Raw genomic sequence first — 8,463 nt, forward strand, 5'->3', positions numbered from 1 at the left:
AACATGTAAAACAGACACATCAGTAAAAGTTGTACGTCATGTAAGTGGGTTACGCGAAAGAGTTGTGAGTGACAGGTAGGGGGTGGTATGGTGACTCAGCCATTGCACCTCAGAGAACAAATATCGAAATACCAATTGGTCAGCGTATGGTCATTTTCGCCGGGAACAACGCAGTTTTCGAACTCTTGCAACGCAGACAGTGGTGGTCAAAACGGACCACCAAATTTAAAAATTTGGTGGGCAAGAATGGAATAGTGGTGGTCTTTGGACGCAAGACACCTTTAATTTTGAGCCCTGATATATATATATTGTGACGTAGCCACTCGATAGTTAATATTATATGATATTTTATGACTTGAATTTAGTTTGTATGACTGACAAATGAATGACCGACAGTGACCTATAGTTACCTTTTCTGCACGTGGTGCATCGTGAGAATGACTCCCTTGTTTATTTTCATGACCTTTGATGTAACCGTTCATCCGTCTTTAGTGAACTTATTGTTTTAACAACAGCTTAAGTCATTAACAGCGACCGGACACTTGAGCTGGACCTCCTGCGTTATGTTGACAGATGTACTGATGACAGCGACCTTCCTGTCCTTTGCACGTATGCCGACTGTCTTTACTTAATTCTTTAGATAATGATAGACGCATACAAAAGTCATGACAAAGCCAGATATTCACCCAATATATAACTCTGCATTTTAGTGTGTTAAGGTAGAAGCTGTAGAACCTGTTGAGAACCTGTTGCGACGCTCGAGACGACACTGACCGTGACCGACGCCTAGACTAGTGTGAGACATGTTTTACCGTGTAACTTTATGTTACTCAGCTGAATAAAGTGCTACGACTTAGAGTATGTATTTCGGTGTATCGTTGCCGTCTCTTATACGTCTACTGCCTGACGACTCTCTGCCACAGAGTGCATGTACCAATAATAGCTACATCACAACCACGCTAAGTGACAATATATATATATGACAGGGTAGCTCACAGGATAATATATGTGGGTATTTGCCCGCTTCCTGTTTATGCCTGTATAACTCCCTGTGTCCCCGTACCCAGCGATAATTTGGATTATCACACGTGCTATGCCTGTATTGCAATTCTCCTCTTGTTCAGAGGGTACTGATATGAACCCGTATTTTAACAGTTAAAATACGAATTATATTTTCACTGTAACCGAACTACTTACAGCTAGCGTACGCGTGACCTTCGCTTGTATGTTAATACTTACATAAAATCCATGAGCGAATAGGATATGACACTCCGAAACGTCACTGATAATTATGGTCAAAGTTTGTTGCTTGAGTCAGTTCATGGGCATTGCACTTAGGTTCAAGTACAATTTTACCGAAAACATACAAACGAACGCACCGAGACGTGTCATCCTAATCGTTCATGGCCGGTCCAATACGGTGCAGTGTTTTCATGTCGTCCAGTCTACACACAGGTCGATTAGGCATTATATTTGTGATGATTTTTCCTATTATTATCATAACAAATGATTATGAATATTAATAAATTATTAATATGAATGTTACAGAATATTAAAACTTTTTTACAAACAATGTCGTCTACTTTGTGTAAATGCCGTCTGGAAATCCATAGTTGTGATAATTATGATTACTAATAAATTACGATTATGATTAATAAAATCATTTTACATATTGTAATCTACTTATGTAAACAACCCTCTGGAAACCCTTACATAGTTTCAAAATCTATGCCAAAATATACAAGTGACGCCATTGCCCAGGTTCAGTCAACGGCGAGAGTCACCATTGCCCAGGTTAAGTCTACGGCGAGAGTTACATACACTGTGTAGTAACTCTCGCCGTAGATTGTGTACTCGTTCAGTGACTATTATTGTTAAGTATATTCGATGTTGTGCACAGACTTGTGTCAAAGACATAACCGATTGTAACCATAGGGAACAGTTGTCATATCCGTCTCAAGAGGTGGGGTAGATGTCTTTGTCTCCGCCCTGGTTTCTTGTTGCAATCGTTTATTTTTATACATTTTGGTATGATAGGTATTGCTAATAAAGATTTACACTATCAGCCGAAAGTGTCTTGGTCTTATAAAAGTGAGTTTCTGAAGTTTTCTTGTTGTTCTCGTCACAGTATCATAAACCCTTGTTTCCTCTACAGGCTACTACTGAATGCATAGTGACATGTGTTTGTCCTGTGATAAACTTACGCTGTTGTATCATTAGTGTGATTGCCTAATGCGCCAAATCAATCAAGTGAAAGTCGCAACTCTGTGGACGCAGTCACCAGGTTATCACCGGATTGACTTGACAAAGTCAACAACGAACGACACAAAGTCAAAAACGAACGAAACAGCAAGGGTAATCTTGTTGGTGCGTTCGTTGTTGTCTTTGTCAATGTCCGGCGATAATCTGGTGACTACGTCATTTATTTATTTATTTATTTATTTATTTATTTACACTTTTACTGAGCGGCCGAGTTACTGAAATAGTAATTTTCATCGGGGCTCATACAATTTTCGAAAAAAGGAAAAAAATACATCTGTCAATACAAGAAAGCAAAAGTATACTAAAGGGGAACATTTCTTTTAACATATTCTTTCAGTTTACATTTGAATGTGTACAGACTAGTCAAATTTTTCACTTCACTCGGTAATGAATTCCAAACTTTCGTGGCACGGAAATGAAAACTACGTTGTCCAGTGCCTAAAACACATCTTGGTACATGACAATTCTCACGTGCAGTAGAGCGTGTAAAATAATCATGAACATTACTTTGTGGAGTAAATAAATTAGATAAATATTGTGGAGCATAACCATTCATACATTTGAAACTTAGAAGTGCCATGAAATAAAAATTCTCTGTCTAATCGACATAACGTTGAATGTAGAAAATAAAGCATCTGAGGGAAAATCAATTGACAACTCAAAAAGTGTGCGTAACGCCCGTTTTTGAAGAGTATAAACTTTGTCAAGATTAGTTGCCGTTGCATTACCCCAAACAACACAACAATAATCTAAAGTACTCTGTATGAGACCATGATATAAGATAATACGACTATCAAAGGGATATATCGACGTAATCTGCGCAGTAAACCAATTCGTTGACTAAGTTTTTTGCATAAATTACCTATATGGACGTTCCATGATAACGTTTCATCAAGTGTTACCCCTAAAATTCCACCACATTGTACTTGAGGAATAAAAGTGTCAGCAACCTGTACAGATAATGAACTGTGAGTTTCATTCAGACGACTGCGCTTAGAATGGGTTGTAATCAGAAGGCATTTCGATTTCCTGGCATTAATTCGCATATGATTCGTAGTAATCCAATTTGAAATAGGAGTGATATCTTTTCGTATTGCATCGTTAACATCACTAATGCATTTACCCTTTGCTAACATTGTTTGGTCATCTGCATACATATGTAAAGTAGAAGAATCAACGAATAAGACATGTCGTTCATAAAAATCATGAATAAAAGAGGGCCTAAAATTGAGCCTTGTGGAACGCCTACTGTAACATCATGTCTAACAGAAATACTACCCATGTAGTCAACAACTTGCTGGCGATTTGCCAGATAAGAGTTAAACCAGTTAACAGTACATTCAGACAATCCGTACAAAGATAGCTTTTTCAATAAAAGGTCATGATCAATAAGGTCAAAGGCCTTGGACAAGTCAAGTAGAATCACGCCATTAAGAAACCCATTATCAATATTTTTCAAAATTTCATCAGTTAAACGGATTAATGCCGTTTGACAGGAGTAGTTCTTTCTGAAACCAGATTGCGTGTCAAAAAGCAAATTAGCAGTAGAAAAGTACCCAAACAATGCATTGTGGACATGTCTTTCCAGTATTTTTGAAAGGGCAGGCAAGATAGAAATAGGACGATAGTTTAACATGTCACAAATATTGCCTGTCCCTTTATAAAGGGGAACAACCCTTGCACACTTAAAAACATTTGGAAAAGTACAATGCTGTAGACTCATATTGAACATGTGAGTGAGACGATTTGAAATTACTGAAGCACCAATTTTTAAACAGATTTAGTAACAGTAAAAAGTAACAGTAAGAGCCAACTTTAAACAGATTTAGTAACAGTAGTCAACAGATTAGTAACTTACCTGTGCTTGCTTTGGAGTATTAAGCAATCAAACGCATCAAATAATAGAGGGAACACAGTCACAGTGATAAAATTTAGCTTTAAGATTGTCAAAGTACAAATACATGACATAGTGAAGGAGTAAAAATATATTTGCAAAACCAGTGCTAACAAAAGACCAAGACATCAAAAGGTTAGTCGTATAATTTTTTATTGACAATACATGTCATACTCAAATGTACAAAAGTAATCAATAGCGACAAGAAACCTGTGCTGAATCAAAGACACACTACCCTCACCCCTTGGGACGGACATGACAAATGTTCTCTTATGTTCAACACCAATAGTCGACACACAACACAGTGCACAACATAAATATGTTGAATATGAATGTGGAGGCAGGTTCCCTTACTTTACTTTCCAAAGTCTAAGTGCAGTGGTACCGCTGGCCATTGCTAACCGCAAGAAACCTGGGTGCTTGCGCTCTCCTGTGTCATTTTCTAGTCGCATTGCAGGGTGGAAAATCACAATGCTTGTGAAAGGGTAAATAAAAAGAGCGAAGTTCGGATTTCTCACTGCACCATTGCTCTCAGTTTCATTAGCGCTAAACTTAATCGTCATAACTTTTGCTGACATGCTGTATGCCTCGTAGCTTGTAACACTGCCAGCTGAAGGTGCAAATTAATTTGCTGGGCAACGGCAGGTAAATTTTAAATAGTTAGCCTTACAATTTTTTTCAAGTTTATGCAGAAATGCCGTCCGTTAAAAGGTATGGGGGTTACCATTTATCTAACGTAAGAGCCAAACTGATTTTTCAGGTGTCATAAGCTTCATAGCTGAGAGTTACTGTAAACTTAAGAATATTAATAGACGAGGTCAGTTGTCTCTCTAGACTGTCTCTCCAGTGGCATCTGGGTAGTCTAGATCTGTATGGGGAAAAGCTGTCATGATTTCCCCCCCCCCTACAGAGGTGTTCGTGAACGCAACCTTAATGCGTGTCACGCTGATAGCGAAATATTTAGCTGTAGCATGAAAAGTTGTTAGGCAAAATAGACTGTAAGATATTTTTTCAGACAACAACATATTTTGTAAGAGTTTACATGAATAATATTTGTATTATTAGTTTTCAGAGAACTCCTTTGACTTATACAGTCATGGCTTCATCGTTAGACTCCAGGGAAAAACTGCTGACTGACATTGATGACAAGGTATTGCTGTGTGCAATTTGTATGGAAAGGTTCAAGTCACCGAAAATACTGCCTTGTCATCACACATTTTGTGAACATTGTCTCACAAAATGGGTCAAACAAACAACGGTCAGCTTATATGTCCAACATGCAAAAATCAATGGTCTTTACCTACTGGAGGGGTACCAGCCATAACCAACAATCGATTTCTGAATGACCTTTTGGAGGTTATCAGAAGCAACGTCCTTCCTGAAAGGATTGGTGATACGGTGTGTGAAGGTGTAAGAAATCGGCCAAGTACTGGTGTGGCGACTGTGGAGGACATTTTTACTGCAATCTCTGTCTACAAACTCATAAAGTAGTGACAGTCTTGAAAGATCATGAACCAATGACAATTGCAGAATACAATGAGAAGATGTCAACAAAGCCCTTTAGAATGACTTGGCCAAGATTCTGTGGTGATCACCGTAGTACTAAATTAGAATCTACTGTGATACTTGTCAAGTGCCAATCTGTCATAAATGTATTGTCGTTCAACATCCACCACCAGATCATAAGATGTTATCACTAGAGTCAGCACTGGAGAAGTATATGCCAGAAATGAAAGCATACTCATTGAAAATTGCTCAGAAAGTTGGTGATTTAAATCTAGAAAGGACAGAGCATGTGGTGTTCGACAAGACTTGGATGCCAACAGGTCTACAGCTGAACAACAAATTAATATGTTGTGTGAAACATTAATTCATGAAATTAAAAAGCAACAAATTAAAATGCTTAGTCAAGTTGATGATATCTACATACCAAAGTGTAAACAAAGTGATTCCAATATAGATGTTCTGGAACATAAAATTGCCAGTGCAGAAAGTATGCTTTCATATCTGAACCATCTCTTGACTTTTGGTGGAGCTGTGGACATCATCACAGCACAAAAACAGATGAAGGATCAACAGAAGCACTATGATGATCTGACCAATGTACCTTGCACTGACATTGACAGTGACCTGGTTTTCAACGAAAATTTTGACTGTTTACAGATTGATCTTGGTGTTGTCGTAGGAAATCATCTGACCAAACAAGGTATGTTACTGCCAATAACGGTAATTTTGAAAAAAAAACACTTTTTTTTCATCACATTAGTGGTATACATTAATGACTGAGCAGTGTCATTTAAGTAATTACAAATTTGCATACATAATGAATTTTTCTTTTTAGGGTGCATCAAATTGTATGAAATTTAGTACAGGTGATAATCTGTAAGTGTTATAATAGAAGAAAAATTCGGCATTATCCTGTCGATTAATTACTACTTGTATCATTTAATGACGTTTTGTAATTAGGGTGGCTGCCCTTGATTGGCTTTACGTTATCACCACCATGGAGCTCATTCTCGATCATTACATCCATCTGTATTGCAATATTTTTGATCACAGACCTAATTAATGAACATGACTCTATCCTCGCTCTCCGAGGACCTGTAATCAAATTTCCAATTAAAAAGTGAGGACTGTGGTCATCAACAACGACTGATTAGTCTGGGGATTTGGCCGAGGTTTTGACAGTGATGTCTTCGCTAGCTAAGTGAGTGCCATACGCTGTGAGTTCGAATCCGATCGAAAATTTACTGAATTTGTTTCTGTAAACTGTGTTTTTGGTAACAGTATTAATTTACTTAACACAGATCAATATGTGTACTCTGATGCTTAAATTTTCTAGCACATAAATAAAAAAGCTGTCTGTACAGAACAAAATACTACAATAAGGTTGTCCCTGTACTTTGAATGAGTAGCTATTTCAAATACAATTTACCTGGTGGTGTCGACACTTGCGTCACCCTTTTAAGTAAATATTAAAAAGTTACTAAATCAAATGAATCAGTAAAAATGCATTTTTGTGAAGCTGATTACAAGGTAGAAAAAAATTAAAAGGCTTAATGTTAGCACCAATTCTTTGTGGTGTAAAGATTATACTTGCTACTTTACAGTTCAAATTCAATATCTTGGAGTGATACTTTTCAGTATATTACTACCTTTTCAGTATTAGAGCGCGAAGCCACTGCAGTGAACTGCAATAAAACTGCTCACACTAATTAGTTTCAGCTGTAGCCAGCTGGTAAAGTCGACAACATTGTATGTCCCATGCAGACAGTTTGTCTGGGGAAGTTGAAATAAAAAAGATTTGTACATGGACCAGTGCATGGTAATGTTACATTGTATCTTAATCTTGAACACAGGGTGCCAATCGTAAACTCTCATTTACAACCCGAGCCTCAGACAGAGCTAGTTTTGCCTTTGTACAAGGAGACTTTTTGATCTTTATCATGTAGCCTTGTTCAACACCAAAGTGGCCACGGCTACAGCTGAAACTAATTAGTGTAAGCAGTTTTATTGCAGTTCACTGCAGTGGCTTCGCGCTCTATTACTGCAAATGGTTTTATTTAACCTGGGAAAACCAACTACAACTATACTGTACATGTATTACGTGATTTCTCGGTAGTGCGCCCTCTCCTGTTAGCCTCATCAAGCTAGTTTTCCAATGTTCAACATGATAACACAAGAAAAAAGCAACGCTTTTTCGTCATTATTACATGAATTACCAAGAACAAGTCATCGTTGATGACACAGTCCCCACGTATAATGGGTACTTTGATTACAAGTCGTCAGAGAGGATAGAGTCCTCTTCATTAATTAGGTCTTTGATAAAAATACTTTGATAGAGATGGCGCTCAATGGCCAAGAATGAGTTCCATGGTGATGGAAACATAAGTAACCAATGTAGGCCACCATCCTTAAGGTCATAAAATGTGTAAACTAGGAATTAATCAACAGGATGTTGCAAAAAATTTTTGCATCTTATCATAACACTGATAGATTATCACTGGTACCATATTTTATAGAGTTTGATGCAGTGCTTCTGGACATTCACCCTAAGAACAAAAGTTCATCATGTAAATGCAAATTGGCAATTAATTTAATTTATTGGATCGTATCACAAAACAAATCGACGTGCATATGTATGACATAGGTCAATGTCCTTGTACCAACTTTGAATAAAATCGGTTGAGATATGCCTGAGTTATGGCTCTGTACATGAAAAAATCGTAACAAAATGGCCGCACAGCAGCCATATTGGATTGTATCACAAAACAAATTGACGTGCATATCTATGACATATAGGTCAA

The sequence above is a fragment of the Ptychodera flava genome, chromosome 5 (assembly GCF_041260155.1).
Source record: "Ptychodera flava strain L36383 chromosome 5, AS_Pfla_20210202, whole genome shotgun sequence".
Classification (NCBI taxonomy): Eukaryota; Metazoa; Hemichordata; class Enteropneusta; family Ptychoderidae; genus Ptychodera; species Ptychodera flava.